Raw genomic sequence first — 25766 nt, 5'->3', positions numbered from 1 at the left:
CAACGAATGCTTGGTTGTTTAAATCTGCGAATCTTTTGGGACATTATTCGTAGGATTTAATTACATCTCGCTGAAGCAAAAATTGGTAAAAATTTGTGGATTAAAAGATTTCTCTTTGATTCCATCTCTGACTGAAAAATCGTATAAAAAGTCATAAAACGTCGGTACAATAAAAATTTTGAAGACAGAAACACAAACGCAAGTAAATTGAACTGGAATCGAGATAATGATTTATAACAATTTCTTAATATATCTATCTGTACGTCTCGGAAGAGGGATTATCGTTCAATTTGGATCACAGATTACAGTGTAAATAACATTATCGATCGATAATTGCTGATCGTTTCGAAGCGGTTACATTATCTCGAAATAAGCGGAAAGAATGAGGCTTTATAAGGTTTACGTAGCTCCACGCATGATTCACGTTCTCAAATTTAAACGGATAGACTGTAATAAAAGGGCTGAGCCCTTGTTTGCGTACGTACATCGGCCATTTTATAGGTAACGTTATACCGAAGCCAGAGTTACGCCGGAACCGCGATACACCGGGTCGGAATGTCGAAGGATTTAACGTCCGATCGAGCTCTCTCCCCCACGTACGGCTTAACCGTGACAACGCTGATAGTTTCGAAACTCTGTAGTTTTGCTCGATTTACAAACACACGCACTCGCCCGTATTTGATATCGCCGCTTCAACAGTTCGAGGGAATTATAGCATCGCGTTGCGACGAGTTGCGATAACGACGAGTCGATACGCGACGTTTCAGCATCCCGACGAACGGCATTTGTAAGTCTAATGATGCGCGATGACTGTTGACGCGAAAACGTAACGCGAAGGAATTGACGACTTTCAAGGTGTTGCAATTTTTTCGTAAATAATGGAGCACTGACGTAAATTTCTTAAACGATAATAATAATTAATAATAATTGTAGGACTGCCAGTATTTCAAGAATTTCTGGTCTGCTTTTCACCACTACTGCAACACATCTTTGTACATACGAAATGTCCCGAAACATTTCAATGCTGAAAAATTGATTGAAGCTTCATTATTTGAATTGTGTTACAATTCGATTGAAAATATCGGTGATGAATTTTTTTTAAATTTTTATATCTTAAATTTAAATTTAATTATTCATACGTGCCGTGTATATAATGATTATTCATCGTTCGCTTCTGACGCGTTAAAAGAGCGTCGCGAAAGAGCCGCGGAGCTATCGGAGAGGCGCTCTCTAAGCGTATTCAAAGCGTATTCACGCTACTTCCTCGCTTTGTTTTCGACACTAACTTCTTACCGCGCATTTCGCATTCGTCGCACGACTCTACGTAAAAGCGCTGTCATCGTCCAACGGCGGTCTTTGTCGAGAAACTTGTTTTCCCGGCAGATTTTTCGCGTAGCTCGTTGGAGCGAACATTATCGGCAGCCTTCGAGATTCACGAGTAAAACATGCGCAAATTTCATCTCTTTAATTTTCTATCAATGAGACGATACATTTGAATATCTAGTAAAGTTGTTTTATGCTTTGAGAAAAAAATCTGGTTGCATTAATTAGAAATCTGATAGATTATTCAATCAGTATGTCTGTTGGAAAATGGACGAATTAAAATTCCTTTAGAAATTACCAGATGAATATGATTAATTTCTTTCTGTTAAATTTACCAAATTCTCTTGATTAATTTCTATGATTAATTTCTTCCTGTTAAATTTATCAAATTTTCTTGGTATTAATACTAAACTTACAACAAAACTGGCATCATTTTTGTTTATGTTTAATTAATATAACAAGAAGTTTTATAGATCCAACTAGAAAATACTAATAAAATCCTTGTAGTAAAGTCTAGTAAACGTTCTAGTTATAGGAAATTGAGTCTTATCGTGATAACTAGAAATTCTGCTTGGTTTAATCAAAATGCCTTCTATCAGATACGTCTTGTTGGTACAATCAAACGATTTTTCTCGTGTGGGATTTTAGATTGATATCTCTGGGTAATACCGCGTAATATTAGAAAAGTCGTAGCATCCGGTGCCCGATAGAGAATAGCTGGTGCGCGCTGATAACACCGTTCTCGTCTTCCGTTAGACGATGATAAGTTCGAGGACGGTGGAAATACTACTCCTACGATGCTCGCGCCGAGACGCGACCTTGTGCGAATTTTTGCGACTCCACCCTCGGCCTTTCTTCCCATGTGCTTGTCTTTGGACCTCGGCGCGATATAAAGATATAAATAACGCCATCGAGAAGAGGAACGTCTGTCCTTGAGCACCGTACGTGGCTAGGTATCGCGCGCGTTCATATCGGCTGTAATGCATTTGTCATTACATGTATGTATTCCAAAAACTGGATTTTAAATTATTAGATTGTGAAAGAATTATATTTATGGCCGTAATATTTTATGCTATAATAGTTGCTCAAATTTATTTAGAGAGAAAAAAAGTTCGCGATAAAAAATTTAAGAGACAAATAATTTTCACATATACAAATATAAAAATTCCAGACTTAAAAAATTGTTTTCTTTGTTTCTTTCTCTTTTTCGAATAAGTGAGCAAAAAATAATATCTTTCAAAGAGAAAGATATTGCAGTGCGAAAAGTTGAAAATCACGAACGTGATAAAATTAAAGATTCACATCATCGTTATCCAATTATCGTTATTGTCTCGTTTGAAGCACGTAAAATCGTTATCAGGATTTTCGGGTCAGTCGGCGACGCACCCCATACAATACACGAGGAGGTTTTACGCAAAGTTGATTGTCCGGCCTTGAATGTGCGGGCCAGATGTGCCCCGAGCAGCAGCGCTTGCACGTGTGTAACACGAGAGAGGGAGCGTACACTCCTTCTCTCTTTCTCTCTCCTTTTCATTTTTCTCCAGGTCTGTGCCAAATACCCGCGGTGCCATATACTTCCGATGCCGTTATTTTCGCATCAAAAATCCGGGGAAAGAGGTGAACGAGTGAAAGTGCCGGGATGTCGCGCCGCAACCGTACGTGCGCGTACGGTGCGTGCGAACGCATTGAAATTAAAGGTTGACGAGAATTATATCCACAGTCGTGTACTCGATGATATATCATTTCAAGAATGAATTGAATAATAAATAAATTTTAATTTATTAATTTTAATTAATTGAATAATAAATAAATTTTTGTAATATTTCCGCGCAAAAAGTATTCGGTAATAATTCTAAATTTACCTGATGTAAATTATGTCTGACATAGAATGTCGCAGCGAAGGTACTTTGTCAAAAACACGAGACTTTAGCGCATTATTGTCGGCGAGGGGTTTTGAGAAAAAAGAGGAAATGCATTCGTCGTGTCAGTTTCGCCACGTTTCGAAAATCGCAAAAATAGATTTCTCTCGGGTATCGCTGTCTCTGGGTTCTGTGTGTCTTCCTTCCTCCACTGGCTGCGAGAAGCTTTAATATTCTTTGTGAGTGCCCGAAGGGAGGAGAGTGGCTTGAAGAGAAGATTGATTGTATGATATTGCCCACAGGAGAACGAATTTCTATACCTCGTGAAAGAAATTGAGACGACACGTTCGATTTTACCTTAAAAACAAAAATTAACTTAAATATGAAGTTTCCGCGAAAGACACTTTTGTTATCGCCATATAATTTTTTCATTTTTTCTCAAATCTGTATTAATTGTTTGAAATATCTTTCATTATATTTTATCTCATGGAATCTTTTAAAACTTTTTTCCTTTATTTCATATCGACGCGACGAAAATTTGATCGTACAGGAATAGTGGCAAATAGCGTGCGCGATTAATTATTAATGATTTTTTTCTTCGAAATCATAACTTTCTGACGACGATGCGGTATAGCCTTTGTGCTGCTTTTTACCGCGTATATCTTTCTCGGAATCGACTTATAGTCTCAATTACGTACGTGCGGATGTAGCACATGTGCGAAATAAACCGTCTTTTTTTATGGAAGGGGCGAAGGCGTGACATATTTACATAATTAACGAAAACGAATAAATGCGATAAAGATATTGAAATAAATATCATCTTAACGAAATTCGATGAACCACCGGCAACCAACGAAACTCTTCATTATCTTATTTAATTGCCAAGTGTTTGTGCACTTTATTGCATTTAGAGGCGCTCGCCTCGACACACCTGTTCCACGGATACTTTGAAAACCTGGAACGGCAGGCGTGGCACTTATGTGATGAAGACATTTTTATTATTTGGCTGCTATAGGGATTCGTTAATGAATTCGCGTTCCAGACGCTAATATCGTATACTACCTTTTCTAAACTTTTATTTTCCTTAGTAAGTTTTTTTTCTTTCTTTTCTTCACGGTCCATTGGCTATGTGTTGCTTGCACCTGCACGAGAATCTCCCGAGAACTATATATCTAAATTGTTTGCTTTATTTTGGCGCTTAAAATCACAGCTGCCCTTTTCGTGCAGCATCTAATTACTGATTTTATTTTCTCTTTTGTACGCTTTTTACTCGATTATAAGATAATATTTCTTAAAAACAGACGTGAGGTTTATACAGAATCGAAATTGTTAGCTCAGTAGGAAATATCATTAGAGGACTTTAATAGCAACTGTATATTTTTGGATTTCCGACGTTATCTCGTTTTTCCTCTAATTCGCAGTGGACCTTTGTGTGTACTTAGCAGGGCTGCATAATGTCATTCATTCGTCATATCTCGGTGGAACATGTAGTTTCCAGTCAGTGTTCTTCCGCCTCGGTACTGGGGATAAGCTCCGCGTTATAGGGTTGGTAGAGCGACTGCTTAGAATATTGCGGGGGTGGTCACCGCACCAGAGAGCCCCATGAATCATCCGACGTACAATCAATAAGCGGCAACCCTCGTGGCACACCGTCGGGGGCCGGTCGAGTTTGTAGAGGGGCATTCGTCGTCCTTTCCAGCGTTGCCAGAAAATGCAAAGTTCTCTACGATACAAAACTTTCTTTACCTCGAGACTTGCCGAATAAAGAGCGAAATTTGACGAAATTGACAAAAATGCTAAGAATTTTATGATTATTCTTCATAAAATATTTTTGAAAAAACACAAAGAAAGGACATCATATCTTTGCTTATGAATTATCTTATCTTTGTGTCGTAGAGTTTATTTTTATTTAGCAGTTAACTGTTTGGTGTGAAATATCATATTGCTAGAATAATTTTCTTTTTCCTCGCATCAGCAGTGTTAAAATGATAAATTTTGAAATGTCACGCTGGTTTTGCTGCTTACCTTACTTTTGTTATTTAATTAGTATGTGTGCTATTTTAATCTTGCTACGGAGATGCGGGAATGCGAACGGGGGTCGGCTCTTCCTGTCCAGGCAAATTTTCGAGTCTCACAGAGCGGATCGTTATTCCGTCGACATGGCGGTCTGGTTCACGAGGGGTCCTCCCTTTGCAGCAAAATTAATAACAGTCAATGTATGCGTGTGCAGAGTGGTTTATAAATGGATTTTATATATAGTTATGAAAAATAGAAATGGGATATATCCATCATAGAGATGGGATCTAGATGGGAAAATTATAGAAATCTATTTTATCGAAAAATATTTCTCTTTTATACAGAATATTATATCATACCGATATTATGCTGATCTTCGGCATATTCTACGATATCTATAAATTGTCATTTATAATATGATTTATCTGTATGATATTGAATTAAATTTAGTTGTCCGTAAATTGTTGAATGAATATTCGCGTTCGATCAGAAAGAATTCATCAAACTTTGGAGTTTTCAGAAGAGAGAATTCAACGAACAACCGAGTCGTTTTATTGCACTTTTTCGAACGGTCCCACAGGATAAAGTAAAGCTGTCGGACTGAGTCTCCGTCTGCCATTTTATTGCCTCGTGAACTTTTCGGTAGTCCTCGAAATCCAGTCCGATAACTACGTACGTCTAGAGAAGTGGATAGAATTGTAGTCTCGAATTTCTTCGTGGCATTCGGCAACAATTGACTTTAATTCTCTCAGCTAAATAAATTATATCGGTGGATACAATAACTGTCGATTCTGAAACGCAAGTTTTTTTATGTAGTTTTATCGATTTAACTTTAATATCCAATTTTATTTTACAAGAAGGGATCGTTATTGGAATTAAAGTTTTCTCGTTTCGCGCGAGATAAAGCTTGTATAAAGCTTCTGAATTGATTTATTCGATATTCCTTGTTTTTCGATTAATTGCGCTGTTAATAAACATGTAACATTAATCAGTATTTTCTTTTTCTAATATATAAATAAGCGTGTGTACATGAGACACATGCGGCATTGCAGAAAGTGTCATCGGTTCTTTGTACGTCCGTGCTCACACGGTATCATTAATCGCCTCGTCGTTGTCGCTGAGTACTGTAGAATAGACTACGCAAATGATGCGACAAAACGCAGTTTCTCGGTCTATTCAATGTCACTTATGCTTCAAATAAAAGCGACATCGTGCGTTTCTATGGTACCACATTCATATTGAATACGCTACTCGAATATTATGCTATTTATATTCAAGTTTCCCATCTGTCCTTTTGACTTCTATTGTGCGAAATATTTTTTTTCCTTTAAAGTAAAGATAATAAAGATTAAATAAGCTTAATCTTGTCTAAATTGATCGTCCTGACAGTATCACATTCGCATGAAAACGTTATTTTATAGTGAAATTTTTATAGACAATATAAAATGTTGATTTATAGGGGCCTTTAAAAATGATTCGACTTATTTTTTTTTATTCACTCTCATACGATTTACACGGTAGATATTAGAATTAGTTGTCACAATCTTACAGATCATTCTCGAGTTACAATGCATAGGTATAAGAGCCACATCCTTTCAGGTATATTTAATTCGATCTTCGAGGCAATGTTCCGTCAGTTTACCCTTTACCTCATTTGTTCCTAGCCATTGAAGAAGGCGAGTACGTGAGTCGATTTCGATTCGTGGTGGCAGGTACTTACAGCCTATGTAGAAATGGGGTTATATCTCGTGAGACAAGCTCGTTTTTCGTGGGCGTATAAGGTGTCTCTGATATAAATGAACAACAAGTGTATAAAATTCTTTATTCCATTAGGATAAAATTTTAACATCAGGAATCGACAACTTTACGTTCTTCGCGCTTTAAATTTAAAATCAATTTTATAAATTTTTATTTGAAACTTAATCACTAATCAATTTAGAATTATATTTATAAATATATCGTAAAATTGGCGCTTAATCGAGTAATTCTCATCGATTTATTAGGCATATTATAATAGGTATCTGCAAACACATACGTGACCTTATGAATTCAACGTCATACTTCTTGTATGACGCTTAATTAGATCTTAATTGCACCGTTGCTGGCGGTGGTATACCATCTTGTAGGAACAGCGACAAGAGAGCCTACCGAGGCTCACGATGCCATTAGTGTTTTAGGCAAATCGCGCTTCATTATTGTCTGCGTACGGCACGACGGATGACGTCGTCAGACATTGTACGACAAGTATAAAGTAGATGTACCTCATTATTGCAAATTTTCTCTTGGACATGCAACGGGATATGCTGATGTCGTACTATACATTTCGCTGCAATGAATGTTACGATGATTATTTATAATTATCTATTGTAATATATTTTTATAATACTGAAAAATATTTGAAATATATATAAAAAATAATATTTTAGGATATATCAAATTATATCTTGATAAATAATGATATATATGATACACATATTTTTTATATGTAAATTAATACGATTCGTCAAGGAAAATTTGATTTCCAATTGGAAATCTTCTCCTGATCTTATTGACATCATATTGTATTATGACATTAGAAGCGAGAAATTATACAAGTTTTATTTTTGCGAAATAAATCAAAATAAATATCTTTTTTTTAAATGCGACTTCCATTCGTATTCAATAATATATATTAATAATATATATTGAAAACTCTCTTTTTGATTTGTGAATTAGTGAGTAGCTTAATCAATTAATAAATCTTAATCAATTGTCATAATTCAGCAAAATTATAGCTGCAATGAGGACATAGAAGTCTTAATTATGCGTGTGCGTGTACGGTATGCATTCCGTTGCACGTGCGTGCTTGGCGTACGCGACTCAAAAGAACTCGAATTATAGCGCGTAAAAAATTCGCCGAGTATCCGTTGCACATGACAAATCGGCTTCCTTTTTGATCGCCCATCGGCACCGCCGTTTACGCGACCACGAACGAGAATGAATTATTTCCATCGAGATATCGATATGAACGATTGTATTTTTTCGCTTGTCTTTCGTTCCATTATTTTTGATATAACCTAGATGGAATATATGTAATTTGTCGTCACGATTTAGTATATCTGTTGTTTATTTGCTTTCGCATTATTTTTCCTTGTAGAAATAAATAGCAAAAAAAGATCTGTCTATAAAATTCACTTTAATTATCTATTTCTATTTTTGAAATTTTGTGCTTAATGAATCAAACATTATAAAGTTTCTCTCAATTTTTATTCGAGTAACACTTATATTCTTAATGATTATATTTATTTTGTTTATTTTTCATTTTTATAAAATGACTAAATTGAGATAATCACTTTATGGTCATATTTATATCTTGCTGTTATTTCATGTATATCTCTCACAAGAGTTATATAGTTTAGGAAATCATGAAAAACGGAAGAAGGTTCACGCTTTGTCGGCATGACTTCCGGAAAAGAAGGCGGTCAGCTGCTTGCGCCATTTATACAAAAATTATTATTCGTGTTGTTTGTCATCGTGACGTGAATTTATGAATGATGCAGTCGTATGAAATTTCGGTTATTTTTGTAATTGCAAGATCAACACATTGTTTATCCAATTACACGTGGGAGATAATTATCCATTGTAGGAACCGCGCATTGTGCATCCCGAAAAGTGAATAATTCATCACGTGCGTGATGTGCAGGGTGCATAATAAAGATATCGGAATTTTCGCGAGACCTGCGGGAACTGTATATTATTTTTATCTGTTAAGAGAATATATATTTCGCTTATAAAAAAATTACGGTCACTTTAAATCTTTTCAAATCTATCAAAAATTTCCTTCGAGAACGCTTTGTAGATAAACATTTGAATGCGTTTCGATTTTCTAAAAATTACATTCGATACCTCGTCGCCTAACGTAGTAACTTTTCGACTGTTCAACGATACCCGATGCATTTTCTCGACATTTGCGCGAACAAATGCTATCGTCGAACAACAAGAACGAAAAACTCGATATTTTGCACGTGCAAGGAAGGGGAGATATCGATGGTCGGCGGTTCTTTATCAGGATCGGGGAGGTGAGGGGAAACAAAGGTTTCACGGGAAGTGCATCCGCATGCATCTCGGTAGTGCACGCATACATTCGCATTAACGCGACACAGGGCGTGAACACGTGGGTCGATATAGGGCTCGTGTTTGTTGCGAACGTCACGCACACACGAGTGATTTTGGGCGCCAGCCGTCCACAGTTCCGACGGATGCGAGGAGATTTGTGGGGGTGGGCAGGCCTGATAAAGTCTTATTCGGAAATGGAAGTTTAACCGTATTAAAATGGCAGGTCACAGTCGGCGGTGCGGTATGATTTGTGGACAGTGCGTTTATATAAGGTCGCCGGAACCGGCGTCGAATAATGCGACATTAGCGGTCATTGGACGCTTTGAAGTCGCTCTCTCTCTCTCTCTGCCGTGCTCGAGGGGATTCGGGGATTTGTTCGTGAGAATTATTACCCGCATATAGCGGAACTTTCCTGCGCGAAAGAGTGCCAGACTGAATAACAGTATCTGATGGAAAATGTAAGATTATCACGAGGCAATAGGTGAGAATCTTATTTATATTAACGCATACATATATATTTAATAAATAAATAAATTAATTAATTAATTAATTAATTAATTAATATTACACGTACAATTTATTTATTTCTTAATTTGATATTTAAAAATATTCTCAAAGTGCTGATATTTATAAGTAGAAAGCGATGATGTATTTTATACAAAGTATGCACGTAGTTTAATACGTCATACATTAAAGGAGCTTGATATTAGCTTGCGAATGATATGCAGATCGTGCACGTAGTGCTTCGCCCGTTATAGGAACCTGCGACGGAAAGCGGCGAGATGTGCCACAAAAAGTTTCGCCAGACACGGTCTTCGATGGCGATCGAGTTATGTCGCGATAAAATGATGCGATAAAAGTAGCTCGCACGAATAGTGTAGCACTCACTTCACCGTGACATGAGTAAATATTTGTGCTCGTGTATAAAGTTCTCTCGCTCTCTCTCTCTCTCCATCTTTCTTTCCTTCTCTCGCTCTTCAAGCTGTGTGCAAAGTTTACGGAAAATGTTCATTTAATTCTTAACAGCGCTCGTTACACGGCGCATAGATGCACGCACATGCTAATCGGATGTACAAGTAAAGCGCTACGGTTCGAAAGCGGAGTAATGCCGCGTACACGTGCTGAAATCATAATGAGCCACATCACTGAATTATTATAATTTACAAACAGTCGACGCTATCTTCTTTGCTGTCACGAAAAACATATGTTTAACATTGAAATGTTGTGAAACATCAGGAAGGAAAGGAATACAATTTCAAGTTTACAAACTCCCATTGAAACGTTATCGTTAAAAAATTAAAACTTTCATCAAACAAATCGGCGCGATTTTTATCGATCAACGTGCAATCGTGACGATTGGCGACAACTGGACAAATCTGGCGAAGGGAAAAGGAAGAGCAACCTTTTCCAATCTCAATAGCGTGATTCATGGACCGACGTGGTGGACGCGACGCGAGCCAATTCCATTCCGCGAACGGCAAAAGGGAAGACGGAGGTGCAGCACGTTCGAGGCCACCTACGTTGACATTGACAAATCGACGCGTGTCGAGCAAATTGCCGTGTGCCGTGTAGCTTTTCGCCGCAGAAGCTTCCTTCGGGTCTAATAGCGCTATGGGAACTGACGTGCGAGTCACCTTCTTGGCAGCGAATCAATGCGCCGCGCATGGCCTTGCACTCGATCGCGTTTTCGTCGAACCGCGTGTGTTCCGCGAGATCCACGATATTCCCTCTCGACATCTGGCCGTCGACCTTCCCGCCTTTACGCGACACGTGGGCGTTCATTCATTCATTCATTCGAATAAGAAGGCTACGACGTAAGGCTACACATGCCGGCGACATCATTTGACAGGACACATCCTATATTCGTAATTTGGATCAATCTGTCACTAGCTATCAATCAAATATAAATTAAGAGTCGTTAATTGTTAAATAGTTCTCATTGCTGTCATCATTATTTGATGTTATTGCCATAAAATTGTTATGATTTATTACATGAACGTAAAGAGAGAATTATTCAAATTGAATTTATTATTAATAATAAAATTACTAACTTTACATATACTTCCTTGCAATAATTTGAGGAATTTGCGTATTGTATTTGCCATCTCATCCTGCTTAATTCAAGTTAATCCTCTAAATTAAATTTAGCCGGAGCCGGATCTTATATCTAATTTAGTCGATCAATTAATAGCTAAACGGACGGATGTTGCGGTAATCCAATTTGAAATAGAGTTAGCCACAAAGCATATACAGTTCTATATACAGTTTCAACCGTTAGATTAATCTCTAACTTATTGATTTGATATACTACTCATTAATAAATACAACATTTAAAATCAACGGGAGTTGAGAATCGAGCAATATCTCGAAGAGATATCAGCGGCATTTTTTCTTTCAAAAATAACGGGATATCACGTGTACACTATGGACGTTGATTAGATATCCGCCTACAATTGCTACGACATTCTTCTAGCGCGTTCACATAAACGATAGCCAGTCGCGAGGTATCGACTAAGGTGGAGCTTCCGTTTCCGGTACTGAACGTGCCGAAGAACGTGTAGGATCGACACTGTCTTTACTACTCGTATACCTGCGCGTGAAGAATCGCTCGTTTCAAGTAAAATAAATTCGAAAAGTTGCTCCCTCGCAATCAAATTTTTATTGAACAATTTTATAGAAATTTAATAAATAATATTTATGACAAAAATGGACACACAAGTCTTGATAATTTTCTCTCGTTTAAATTAACTGGCACTGGGTATTTTATGATTCAGTTGATTCGATCAACGCACGATATGATAATATTATCTTATCGAGGCTCGTTCCCTCGATCTTGTACGTATTATTATGAACCTTTTCTGATTCACCGCGCTTCGTGACGCATTATCCTCACGATTAATTTCTCCTGCACCAACGTATACTCGCGTACATCAATCTCTCCGTTGATCCCTTTCAGAGAGGGCGATCTCGAAGTCACGAAGTACCTTTTTATTCCCCGTCGTTAACTACTTTATTAATTTACGACGTATAATGCAGCGGATCAAAAAGATATTCAAAGGTTAATGTTTCTCTCGCGTTTTTCTTCGTTATCTCGAGGCGCATTCCTCTCATTTATTTTCGTCGAATTTCCTCTTTAATTTCGCACAAATATCTCATCAAGAAAAAGAAGGAAAAATACACAATATTATTTTTATTAATCAATATAAGAACTGGAAAAAAAAGAGAGAGATAAATTATTTCTCGGTACCTTTTCATCGATTCGCACAGATACATGTCATATATTATCGCTTCGACTTAATTATTTTCGCTTGCAAAATTCCATCTTGGCACATCGCGCTAAAGCAAAGGAGAATCTCGCTTTCCAGCTGCAAGTCTAGCATCTCCAGTTAAAATCTCATTGAATCTTTAATCCTTTAATCTCGTGATTGCGATGTTACGCTCTCGCTCAGTCGCGCCGCCGGGCTAAATCGCGATCCGTGCAAATCAGCTGAGTGCGAGCGCACTCGCTCGCGTGCTGCGGACGTACGTACTACGTATCCTTCTTATCTCTATGTATCACGGAGAAATCGCGCGTTTGCCATATGCTTGCTGCCGTCGGTACCGTTGGCAGCTAGCTGCCTTTTCTTGGAGAGAGAAAGACGGAGAGAGGGAGCGAGAGAGAAGGAGAGGGAATCGGTTTCCTGCCGATGCGTCTCTTCAAACCCATCTTCATTAATGGACATTCGAAGACGGCGGAATTTAAACGGCGCATCCTCTCTCATTTGGCGCATAATTGAACATCGTTGAATGCTCGAGTCCATCATTCCACATTCCTATTGAATCCCGCCATCGCATCAGTCAGTCTCCGGAAACGATGATAAGGAATATTTAGAAAATTTTAGAAAATTTAATTCAATCTTGATTATTTCCTTAATTCCTAAAATAATTAATCCTCTAAAGAAACCTTACAAAGATAAAAAAAATACATAAAATATTCTCTTGTATGCAACAAAATGTTTAAAAAAAGTCGTTAAAAATAATTTACAGTAATTTTCCTAAAAAAAAATTAAATACTAAAAAATAAATTATTTTCTCAATTCCAAAAATAATTATTTACACATCGCCATTCTGACCATTTTTTTCCATCATTCGATAACATATGTATTTTAAATAATGAAAACATTCTAATGGAGCGCCGCTACTTGAAAAAATGTCGAGTCGCAGCGACACATTATTACAACGCGCTACGCGCGACGCATAATAACGACTATCGACGGTGCGTAAACTTGTTTTTCAACGCGGCGACAGAATCACCGCGCTGCCGGAGGCGAGAGACTCGCTTTGTGCGGCGAAATCTCAGCGCGATACACAAATCGCGACAGCCGCGTAGTTTTCGCGCAAAAACCGCTCCCTGGCGCGACATCGAGCGACGTTCCGAGCGAAAGTGCCGCGGTGTATTATATTCTTTGCGGCGTGGTGCATAGAGGAGAGCGGCGCGATAAAAGAGGCGGGCGCGTTTCTTCGTTTCCACGTAATCGACCGGTGACGGTGCACACAGGGGAAACCCTGAAAAGCATCGTCAGCGCGACACGCACAAGGGACAAAGAAATTGCAGCGCGTTGCCGCGGCTATTGTCTATTGATAACGACCGCGGCTCTGTGGAGGCACAGAGATCGCTCTCATTGTCGCGTCTAATTGAGTTAACGCTTCGAGCTACGCGGAACCTTTTCCAGTCGCGGAATAATGTCAATTATCGCCGCCGAGTCGTGACAGCCTTCGCTCTCCGTCGACTGTTTCACCACTGGAGCACGCGCGGCTTCGTTTTGTCAAACAATTACAAGTCGATGATGGGCCATGAGAACAAAAGCGAATAATGTAAACGTACTAATTAAAAAAACTTACGTAAAAATTAAAATGTCAGGTAGCCTATTAATTTCTGTTATATCTGATAAGTTTCTATTTGATATTTATGTGATTATTAATTTAAAAGGAATCATTTTATCTTATTTTACGTAATCGAGAGCGAAATTAAATCCAAAGGATCGTTCGTTAATTTAGCGTCTGATATGATACTTTGTTTTTTAATCCACTTGACGGCGGTTTTCCGTCAGCTCGATCGTGAGGAAGTCGACTCTGGAAATTACGCGGAAATAGCAGCGATTTATTGTCGAAACAGTGTAGTCTCTCGGATGCCACGGCGGTTTAATCGAATTACTTTTACTACGAGCTTCTGTAACACCGCCCAGTAATTGGAAATCTATCTAGGAGATAAATTTCGATTATAGGACGCGAGGCAAGAGGGACAGAATCCGCGCCAAGCGTGTCAGACAGAGAAAGGATTGCTTTATAACCGATAAATTGAATCTATAAGACTCGCGGGTGCCTCTAAAATCGATTTCCATTAATTCGCGGGGAGGTGTTGTATCACTAAACGCGTTTGATGTACGCGCTTGAAAGCGCACGATGAACCGTGCACTTTCTCTCGCTTATAAATTCTACGGCGAGCTCTTAGAATAGATTCTTTCTTAAGACTATATAAGGCAAGAAATTAACGTTAATTATCAAGAATCACAAGAGCTAATTTTATCAAGTCTATTTTTTCTCACACGTAATTGAAAAAAGTTTACCTCTGGAGTTCGTTCACGTTGAAATAGTCGAGCATTCTCTTCAGTTGACATTTGATACCTGCGATCCTTGTTCGAATAAAACGCGCGACCTTTAAGACACTGCATGCAAATCGGATACTCGTTAACGCGGTCATTTATCTTTTGGATTATATCAACTCGAGCGAATCGCCGCTGCAGTAAACTCGGCAATATCGGAAACGACATCGTTATGAGCAATTCGCATTACGACGACGTCATCGCCGTCATTGTCGTCGCTCCAAGTGACTAATCCGTATCGCGCAATACGCGGAATTTACGGCCTCCTTTCTTCGCTAGACTTCGGAGAGAGAATGTGCCGTCGGTTTTACGATTCGACACAGCTCCCTCGAATCTTTAATCCGCGGAGAAAAGAGACGCGTTATCGTGATTCTTGACGCGAGAGACCGCTTTGCTAAAATTTGGAAAGTTTGACCAAGTTCGAGGTTCGAACTTTCTTAAAGTCCCGCATTAGAATAAAGCCGTTGCTCGGATAATTTTGTTTCTTCGCGAAACGACAGAAAGAAATTGTTGGACCGTTTATATGAGAGGACAAAAGTATAATTGCGTAAAACTCTTGGATTTAAATTTAAAGACTCGAGCGGCTCTATTTATAATCGAGTCTTTAAATATTAAATCAAAGATATTTTCTTTGCGATAAAATTTGAAGTAAAGTATAAAATAAGATATATCAAATGCAACTTTATGTCAGTTTTAAATTTGTCGCGATTCTAAAAATGCGTATTTCTAAAAATATTATCCATTTAATCCCAAATATAGTTAACAATTCTTTTATTGGATTACTCAAATATTCGTATAATCGAGCACAAACATCCTCGAAATTTATATTTCCGACAATTTTTTTTAGCGATAATTCTAGTTGTGAGGTCGGGATCTTGCACATACAAGTGTTACGAGCTGATTTTTCTTCGTAGAAAGATCTTATCCGGGCATTGTTTTACTCGCGCACGAGAGAATGTCCTCGACATGGAATGCGCTGAATGTGCACCTTAGTTGACGTACGGCACGCGCTTTATATGTGTGTAGGTTTGGCAGATACCGAGAAACTTTGATCTTCAACCTTCCTCCGTGTCCTGATCCTGATAGGCGATTTCCGGTGGCACGCAAACTACCATAGAAGCGATCCCAGCTGCCAAGTGCGTCACAGGATAGATTACCGTGAATCAAGACGACCAAGAGAGCTTACACATTCCAGACGGATTACCATACGACGTCTTGAATTTAAACAGTGCGTAAGCAGTTTTGCATAGCGTGACAAAGCCGTTGATAAATATTGATATCCTTGATCCTCGTGCGACAGGTACACAACAAATCGCGCGGATGATCGAGCGATGATTTGCCTACAACACATAATAATATTAACTACATAATTAGTTTATGAATTGTCAAAAACAAATGTTTGATTTCAAACTAAGAGAAAGATTGAAAATATCAAGAGATATCATTTATTAATATAATCAGCGATGCTAAAAATATCATGGATTTATATTATATAACTCAGAGAATTAAGCTTCCATTAAAATTAAATAAAATTTAAAGATTTATTATTATTTAATATATCTTATTGTTATTTTTAATCGCTTGTAAGTTATTAATGGCGATTATATCTGCCTCTTTTTGGCGCTTTTAAATAATTAAACTTTAAATAATTTAAATACAGTTTAATAACATAAAGTGAATAGAAAGATGAAAATAATATAAATCGATCACATTTTTAATATCATAACTTTTTATAATGCTCGTTATTTTGATTAGATTATTAGAAAATTGCCGTTCCACATTTACCTGATATAAATCGAATCAATTATTCCATGACTTCTAAATCCAAGATAATGTGCGATCAGCGAATTAATAAATGTTTCGCTTTATGAACAGCAAATCACGCGGGATTCAAACTTGTTTGCCAACAGATAATTGCATTTAATTAGTAAGTCGCGTTGTGCGCGAATCAGAAATTATCTCTTCCGTCTAATTACTTAGAACGAGCGGGAAAGAGAGCCGTTGCGGCGCGTAGGATGCGGATTAGCATAGCCGACCATTAGCGCACGAGATCGTGACAGATCGGACAGAACGGATTCGTAGCGAAAGGTTGTACCACGAAGAGGAGAAAAGGAGGCCGTGGGCCTTCTCGTTCTTTAATGCCACGTCATCGTGTCGAAGATAAATGGGAATCGAAGACGAAATCGCGCGTGCGGTTCTCGCTTCTCTGTTTCGCGGCCTAACAGGCCGCGAGTATTTGTAGTTTTGCATCGAGTACACCGCTAGATATCTCACTCTTTCGCGAGAGAACCGAAACGATAGCTTCATGGGCGTGGCAGCGAGAAGCAGCAGCAGCAGCAGCACCAGCAGCTGAGGCATGCATCGTAATATAACATAGAGAAAACGCTGAGAGAAACAGAGATGGTAGATTAATTCAGTCGATTAAAAAATTGCAACGAATCAAACATCTCTATTCGCCAACACCTGCGCAAAATTCTCTCAGACTTCCCTCGCGATGAATATTATCGATAAAAAAATGCCGAGACATAAATTTCGAGGATATTCACGCTTGATCACGATTATACGCAAGTTGACGGTATCCTTGATTTACGACATCCTTCAATGGAAATACTCGCTATTTGTTGCTTTACGCTTCAGTATGTAAGCGTTACGAGATATTTTCTGTATATTTTCTACGATTTATCTCTCTTTATCGCGGATGGAGATAATCGTCGGATTTTGGATTTCCAAGGTATTTTTTCTCCCGCGTTCCTATTCTTTCTCGCACGCGGAAGCTTTTCGTTGGCGTTTGCGATGATCCAAGACCCGAAATTCCATTCGTGCCAAGGTGTTATCTAATTTCGTCGCGCGAACCTCTCGTTCCTCGTGGTCGCCGTTTTTCGCATTACTCACGGGCTTCCTGGTGACTACCAAAAGCGAAAGGCGATTCATAATATAGTCCACTAGCTACGAGCAGATGTAGAACGCGTGTTGTGTTTCGCTCGAGCGATCGCCGTAGTTGTTCCACAATTTCCAGGTAAATCGCTGATTTCCAGGTAATGCGCGATGTAATCGACAGATTATCCGAGAGAGCGATCGACGATGATCGCCATTTTAATCGCTCTCGACACATTTCGGTGAGCCATATTGGGAGGAATAAAAATTTATTGCATCACGACCCACTTTTAGCGATTGATTAATTTGTTTAAATTTCGAAGAGCCAGCAACGTGAAATCCATCGATCTTGATGAAATATAGAAAAAATTGTACGATAATTAGAGAACGCTTTACCTCTCGGAATGACATATACCACACATCGCGTGTTTAAGTAATAAGGCGCGGCGCTCTTTACAGCGAAAGTTTTCCAGGAAAATTTCGCAGTAGCCTAAGACGCGATCCTATCGAGCGATTGCGAGAATTATGCGGGACGATAAAAAAAGTCGTTACATGAGAGATTGCTAGTTATTTGCGCCGTTACCGAGGATAACGTAAGCTTAAGGGGATCGTTATCTACGGTCCTTAACTGAAATTTAGTTTAGGGGACCAGTTTGGGTGTGAGTCGAGCGATTCGAGGCAGAAGGGGACTTGTTCGATTTACAGGAACGCGACTTTAATCTCCTTTGCTCTTGTTAGACATGAAATGTCCATCTCGAAAAGATTCTATTTTATTGTTACGCGATATATTCCGAGAATTGGATCGATATGAGTGAATAATGAGTTGTCATCGGAGTCTTACATTAAACATTATTGATTATTCTACGAGATGTGTTTTATAAAAATCGATTCTCTCGATTGCCGGATAATTATAATTTATTAAAATAGAAAGGGGGGAGAGAAGGCATGTAATTTGAAATAAATTTAGAAAATATAGTTATGTACACGTATTATTATGTATTTTTGAGTATAATCTTTCACTAATCATTTTGCGTAATAACTTAAAAGTTAAGCCCAACGAACGGGCAAATCACGATCCTGAAGACCGCTACTTTCCTCGATGTTCGCCGGTGTCCTCAGATAAATAAATCCTCCGTAACATACAGGGCCCCGCCCTATGTCAGGTCGGTCGCCTCGTGAATACTCCGTTCTCTTCTCGCTCCTGGAGTCGTCGGCGGTACAGCCGCTGTCACGACGCGAACGGATGATCCCAGGGTGCCAGGACTTGTCTGCTACATCCCTGCCTTCCCCTCCCCCTCCCTCTCTTCCCCGTTACCACTCGCTGGGTTCATTCTTTCTCTGACAATCGAGCGGTGCGGATCGTGCACGGGACCGCAGGGCCGCGCGAGGGAGAGAAAAAGGAGGGCGTTAAAATCTCTCGCGTGTCGAAATATCTCGCATAGAGGGAGATAGGGGAGAGAGAGAGAGAGAGGCGAATTTAGAGCCGCGACGCGTTACAAACGAACATTATTGTCGCTTTCGCGAGATTCGGGCCTTTGGTAGACAAAGGAAGAAAGACGTGCTGTATCGCACATGTAGGACGCAGAACGCAGGTCGAAATGCTGGCAGAACAAAGGAACATCTCTTGCGCGACGTGATCTCTCTCTCTCTCTTTCTCGTTGCTACTGCCGCACGCCGCGCCGCCGAGAGAGGAGCCGATCGATCATTAACCCGACCGTAGAGCCCGGGCCATCTCGTGATTCGCCCCGCGTGTTCGCGTTGTAGTCGTCTTCGGTCGACGCGCGCTTTCGCACATCGAAGACGAGAGACGACCAGAAAGAGAGAGAGAGAGAGACACAGTCACCGCTGTTCTGCGGTGCGTCCTTTCACGATCCTCGATTGGGATATCGACGTACCTGCGATTTACGAGCCGCGGGATACAGGAGAGAAGAGGCTGTCGGGAGTAGAGAGGCCGGTGCGGGGTGTGCGTACGGAGAGGAAAAGAGAGAAAGGAAAAAGACCAGGAGCGGCATAAAGTAGGAGAGAGAAGGAAAGGGAGAACGTGGAGAAAGAAGATAGAAGGACGACGAGAGACAGGGACGGAAAGGTAGAAAGGCGCGGGGAGAAACGAGTGAGCGAGAGAGAGAGAGAGAGAAAAAGAGATATCCTAAAAGGACAGAGAAGCAACCGGGGTAGGGGAAGCAGTGCGAGCGAGCAACGCACTGGTGGCAGAAAGACGGACGGACCGACAGACAGACGGACCGACAGACGGACGCCGCTTCCCCTCCGCGCTCGCGCCAGTCGGTCGCGCGTTGCCGAGCCAAGTGGATGGGTTGCGATCGCGCTCCCGTTGAAGAGGTTCCCTTGCCCGTTCGTCACGTCGCACGAGAGAAGGAGAGAGAGGCCTCTCATACGTACGCATTTACGGTGTTATCTTTGTGGTAAATACGCGTGCCGCGTTTCGTCCTTTGTATTATTTATATACACGCTGCTGCGCGACCTGTGAAAGAGAGAGAGAGAAACCGCCGTCGCACTTCGTGTGCTCGGCGAATTTCCAAGGGAATTATAAGGTGCATCGCGAAGTGCGTGATCGTCGCATCCTTGCCGTAAGGGAAATTTTCTCGTAGCGACGCTTTAAACACGACAGGTGAGTACTCCGTAAAGTGACGAGCGCTCAAGGTCGTGTTCTTCAGTTTTGTTGTTATCCACGGGAGCAGTTTTTTTTTTTCCTAGAATGAATAACTGTTGCGCGTTCACTTTTGTGAACGCGTTATATCTTACACTCGCGCGTGCCTATGTAATCCGTTGTCATCGTCGTCTGAAGAAGGATAATCGGCTCTCTCGCGCGACGAAACAGGATTCTCGTGCCGGGATGTGGCTGGAACCGTCCGGATTTCGACCGGATCCTACCCCCCCGCGCCATTTTGAAAATGGGCTGCCGGAACGGCAATCGATATAGCGGACGCGGCGCCAGCCGCATCGAGCGAGAGGAACCTCGAGGACGATGGCGTTCCCGCGCGTCCTTCCCGAGGACGAGCCCTCGAGCTCCTCGAGCCGCCCGGGAGTCTCGAGTCGAGTCGAACCGGCGAGACTTTGACGGAATTGGCGAGGCGAGCGATGTGTGAGCGAACGAGCCGACGAACGATCCTTTGGAGCGGACCGACCGGTTGTTACGCCATCTTGATTCCGTGCCCCACCATCTGCCCGACGGTGGTCTCGCACTTAACCCCCGAACGCGATCGAACCTTATACGCGATTTTCAGAGCCGACCTTTTCCGCGCTTGAAATCGCGCAATCGCGCATACCTATGTCAGTATTCTTTAGCGCGTGTACCGACATTTCGATTTGTTGGACGGAGAACAGAGAGGTATATAAGTAATCTTTATATCTTGCTTTTCCTTTCCCCTGAAACAAAGGATGAGCTTTTCGACATTCGGGAAATCCGCCTATTTTATCGCAGTGTAATAATCATGATGTGTTACATGTACACGTATATATATTAATTGTTAATTTCTTAAATTAATATTTCAATTAATTATTAGCTTGATAATGATAGTAATTAATATTTCAATTAATTATTAGCTTGATAATGATAGTTAATGATGCAGAGAATTAGGAAAAATATTTTAAGAATTTTCATTTTAAATAATTAGGATAAAAAATAATTATCGCGTCGAGAAAGAGACAATAACGTGTTTATTTAAACATAATTGTCCATTCATTGTGCGAAGCGACTTTCGTAGCTCGATAAACTTGTCGTTCGTTGATCTGTCCTTGGCGATTGATAGAATTAAAGCAATGAGGAAGAAAGACGAGGAGAAAGAGAGAACAAAGAAGCAATAGTGTATTCTTGCTAATCTTGGTGTCTTTGACGCGATGCGTCGTTCATTCCCTTTTTTCTTTTTCTTCTTTTACCTTTGTGTCGATTTTGTAGTAAATCAGTACCTGACCCGACCCGACCCTGATGCGTACTTTAATGCAATCAAGGCTTCCACGGAAACAATTGTTGTATCGTTTGAAGAAAGACCGGTTCTAATTGGAAAAAGACTCGAGAAAATGTGTTGACCTGTCGATCCTTTCAAAAGTGCGTTTTAAATATTTTTCGCACATAATTTTTAACACTTTTTTTCTCAAAGAAATCGTGCCTTTTCATGTGACAAAAGATTATTATACTTTAATTATTCATTGAATACCATTTCATTCTATCATTGTACAAAATCACACGTCTGTTACATTTCCGTAATTATCTTGGAGTAAAAATCATTAACGCTAGAACATATTAACTTTTTCAGAATCTTTTAATACTAATACGAGTGTAAACTTTCACTCAAAGGAATTTGTAATCAAAAAATTCTGAAAGAAAATTACGTCAATATTTTAAAACAGTTTATATAATAAAATGCTCGTCTTAAAGCTTACATCTTCATTAAAAAAAATTTTATTCCCAATGTTTTTTTGAAAATAAAATGTTTTTCTCTTGAAAAAAAAAAAAAAAATAGAGAATACATATCGAGAGATAGATGCAAAAAATTTCGATACATCTGAAAGGTCTACAGGGCACTGGCATTCGAGTCTACTGCTGGGTGAATTTTCACCCATGTTAGTAATCCGGGATTAGTGCGAAATTCGCGGAGATTTATACGCGACGAGGATGCTGCGCCGCGCCGTCTCCTCTCGCTCGGGAGGCAAGGGGAGGGAAAAAAGGGAGGAAGGGAGAGGGACAGGAGATTAGCGCGTCGGCATTTGCGCGCGACCTGCATCGACGCACCTGCACCTGCGCCGCGTGCATACGCGTTGACCGGTTCGCTCGATCGCGGCCTCGTCAAACGTTCCTCTCGCGCGAGTGCATCGCCGCTTCTCGTTGTTGCAGCTCGCCCCCGGCTGAGGCCCTCCCCTCGGTCCGCGCGCGCGCGCGCGCCCACCCTTTCTCTCCCCCCTTTCCCCTTCGCTTCTCGCAATCGGCAGCAACTAGTTTCAGCAATAACGGCGGCGGCGGCGGCGACTCCGCGCCGTCCACGCGATAACGGGTCGTTAACTTGCCCACATCTGCCTTTCTCTCGGCGCACAGGCTCTCCGAGGAAGAGAGGCGGCTTATCCCCCATCGCGCATTCGACGCTCGACGCGATTTCCCCCCCGGTTAAGATCTCGAACGCGATCTTCGCATTAGAGGCTCGGAGATATACCACGTAGCTTTTTAATGGTAAATGTAATCATTCCATTCGCTTGTATTCGTCTAATACGAATATCTCCCATTCGCGATGTGACGTAAATCGAGATTGTTTAAGATCTTGCCGGATGTTTCTCGTGATTTTTTTCTCACTCGTCGTGTGCCGAAAACCGTCGAGAATAAAGTTTTCGTACCAAACAACTCACCGACTTCATTCTTTTTCCCCGTTGGAGCGAATCTTTCTATTTTGTCGTTTACGAGCGTTTTTTACGATGTGTTTCCTGGAACTTTACTCTCCTAGTCGCGTTCTGGTCGCGTGTTTACACGGATCTAAGAAGGGAGGAGGGGTTGCACGCGCCGCAACCGGGTCGAAAATAGACCTACACAGTCCCGGATATATGTATATATGCACGCGTATTTTTCAGGCCCACTAACTTTCCTCGTTTGCCCTTATGACGGCCGCCGGCTTTCAGTAACAGAGCGAGTACGCACGTGCGCGCGTGTATCTGTCATCGAGCGAGATGCACATTCGTATACGGACTCGGGTGTAGTGGTGATAATGGCGGTGATGATGGTGGTGGTGGTTCGACGTCTATTCTTCCACACATTACGTTATTCTCAATTTTGACAACGGCTGCGAGAGAAAGAGCAGATGTCTTTTTTTCCGGGAACGAAATAGGGTCAATACAACAATGAGATGGAAGAATGAGAGACGAGGAACAAAAACGAAGCGTAAGAATACAACCCGCGCAGTAGTAGTATGTCTATATTTCTAACTAATCACAATGTCAAAATGTCGTTTCAATAGACGGAGGATCGTCCGGCCGTTTTGTCCCTTCATGACATGCCTTCCGCGATTGACGTAGCTTCTTCATCGTCATTGTCTTTTTAGCGGTCATATTTGCTCCCTTTTCTCTCTCTTTATTAGCTGTTTCTGTATCTTAATGTGTGCTAGCCCCCATCGGGCCAAACTGTCGAATTAGACGCGTCAGGCACAGGGAAATAATGGCTGATTGATTGGGCACACGATTAGACAGCGACACACGCATACATACGTACATCTCGTGCCCGTGGGAATTAGGGGACAGGCGTACTCTCGCGCGATGTCGTGGAAAAAGAATTTTTTGTTTATCGTGGAGAGAGTACGTGTGTCATTTGGATCACCGGATGAGTCAGCGGATGTGACATCGACTTGAAGTGTTGAGTCAGGTTGCGGGGACAAATATCGATCTCGAGTTTATCATCGTCTTTAGGGATAGAGTATCTTTATTCGCGCATTAGTATTCTTGCAAATGCGATTAAGATGATGTTAAAATTATCATCAGCTTTATATAAAATTCAATACTCGAGGTTTATGCGCGTGTTTAAATTATAAAAAATATTTATTAAATTAATTTACACAATGCTTGATGAAAAAAAAATTCCAAGCACGAATTCGTAGAAATTGAAAGAAAGAACTCCGATGGGAGACGCCGTTGCGCAACAAGCGAGTCATCAATGTCTATTTATGCACCTGTGTAGCCTTGAAATCGCCGCGAGATATCCAATTTTCCGGTTGCTTCTCGTCTCTTCGTAGTTTCATTATGATACCATAATAGCCCGTCCCGACGTTCTCTTCTCGGTGCATCACTTATCGTTTGCGTTATCGTTGCAACGGAATTCTCTCACACGTCACCGACCGAGGGCGATCGTTATGTCCTCGTTAACCGGTTTAATAGACGGCATCGACCTCTGAATGCGCTTATTAATCAATTGAGCGATACGAAAGAAATCTCGGCGCTCATTATACTTCCCTCGCGAGACGTTTATTCGCTCGAAACGGATAATGCGAGGAGGAGAGGAAAAAAGAGGGACTCTTATCGTCTTTGTACACTCGATTTCGCAAACGCCTCTCGCGAGTTTTTTCCTCGGTCTTTCATTTGTCGCGAAATCGCGATTGCCGCATCGGAAGGATCGGCAAACACTATATCCTACGTATATCTTGATGCGCTAGCAACAACTTTTACTGCGTGTATAATAGACCTCGCATGCATTTCCATGTTCGCGGCCTCGAATAGTCATTTCATAATAGATGAGAAATTACTAACTTGAGGAAAAAAATTATAAAAATCGTCGCTGTTTTGTCACGTCGTTCAATCCATTTTTATATAAACTAATTTTATATTTTTTTATATTTATTTTTTATCTACTTATCTTGTATTTATTTTATATTTTTTCTACATTTTTTCATCTTTTATTATTTATATTATTTATATTATTTATATTATTTATATTATTTATATTATCCTTATTAAAAGTAATATTGCGTAAATGTTGAATTACAAGATTTTAATGTAGTGAATGTGTTTCAGCAACGTTGTAATATCAAACGACAGGATTTTGATTTCAATCGTTACATGAGTGAATCAGCCACATAATATGCTTGTTGTATATATTCGAAGAATAGCTTGTATAGCGTTTTAATTATATTCGAGTCTAATGTTATTTACACAGTCGGCGATTTATCTGAAAATACTGCATGATAAAAAATTTTAAAATAACAAGAATATGTGTTTAATTATTGTTACGCAAGACATGTTGCTTATCTTTACTAATTCTTGCGACATAATTCTTTTCGAAGACGATATAAATAATCTGCTCGATAATAGAATCAGATATTTAATATGAAACATAAAATGTGTGTTAGAAAGATAAAGAGAGAGAGAAAAGATTCTAAATATGAAAATAAATAATAATGAGAAATATACACATTTCATGTTGCAACGGAGCCTCGTCATCACGGATAAGCTCGGAAATGTATCTACGGCGATA

At 40.1% G+C, this 25766-nt stretch overlaps 1 protein-coding gene and 1 long non-coding RNA gene across 2 annotated transcripts in view; both read left to right on the top strand.

The window, feature by feature from the left end:
• The window catches only part of LOC145964565 (uncharacterized), a 35531-nt gene extending 19250 nt beyond the window's left edge, over window positions 1-16281 (top strand). The window contains exons 3-4 of the long non-coding RNA XR_014436508.1: window positions 15962-16163; window positions 16236-16281. This is a non-coding gene — a long non-coding RNA (uncharacterized LOC145964565). The remainder of the gene's footprint in view (window positions 1-15961; window positions 16164-16235) is intronic.
• Window positions 16282-19796: 3515 nt separating this feature from the next.
• LOC145964564 (uncharacterized) overlaps window positions 19797-25766 on the top strand; it is a 50234-nt gene continuing 44264 nt past the window's right edge. The window contains exon 1 of the mRNA XM_083087510.1: window positions 19797-20435. The gene's annotated coding sequence lies outside the window, so the exon portion shown is untranslated. The remainder of the gene's footprint in view (window positions 20436-25766) is intronic.

Source organism: Camponotus vicinus, unplaced genomic scaffold (genome assembly GCF_025532165.1).
Source record: "Camponotus vicinus isolate PSW18456_S1 unplaced genomic scaffold, iyCamVici1.0 SCAF_13, whole genome shotgun sequence".
Classification (NCBI taxonomy): Eukaryota; Metazoa; Arthropoda; class Insecta; order Hymenoptera; family Formicidae; genus Camponotus; species Camponotus vicinus.
This window is presented reverse-complemented; position numbering and strand designations above follow the sequence as displayed.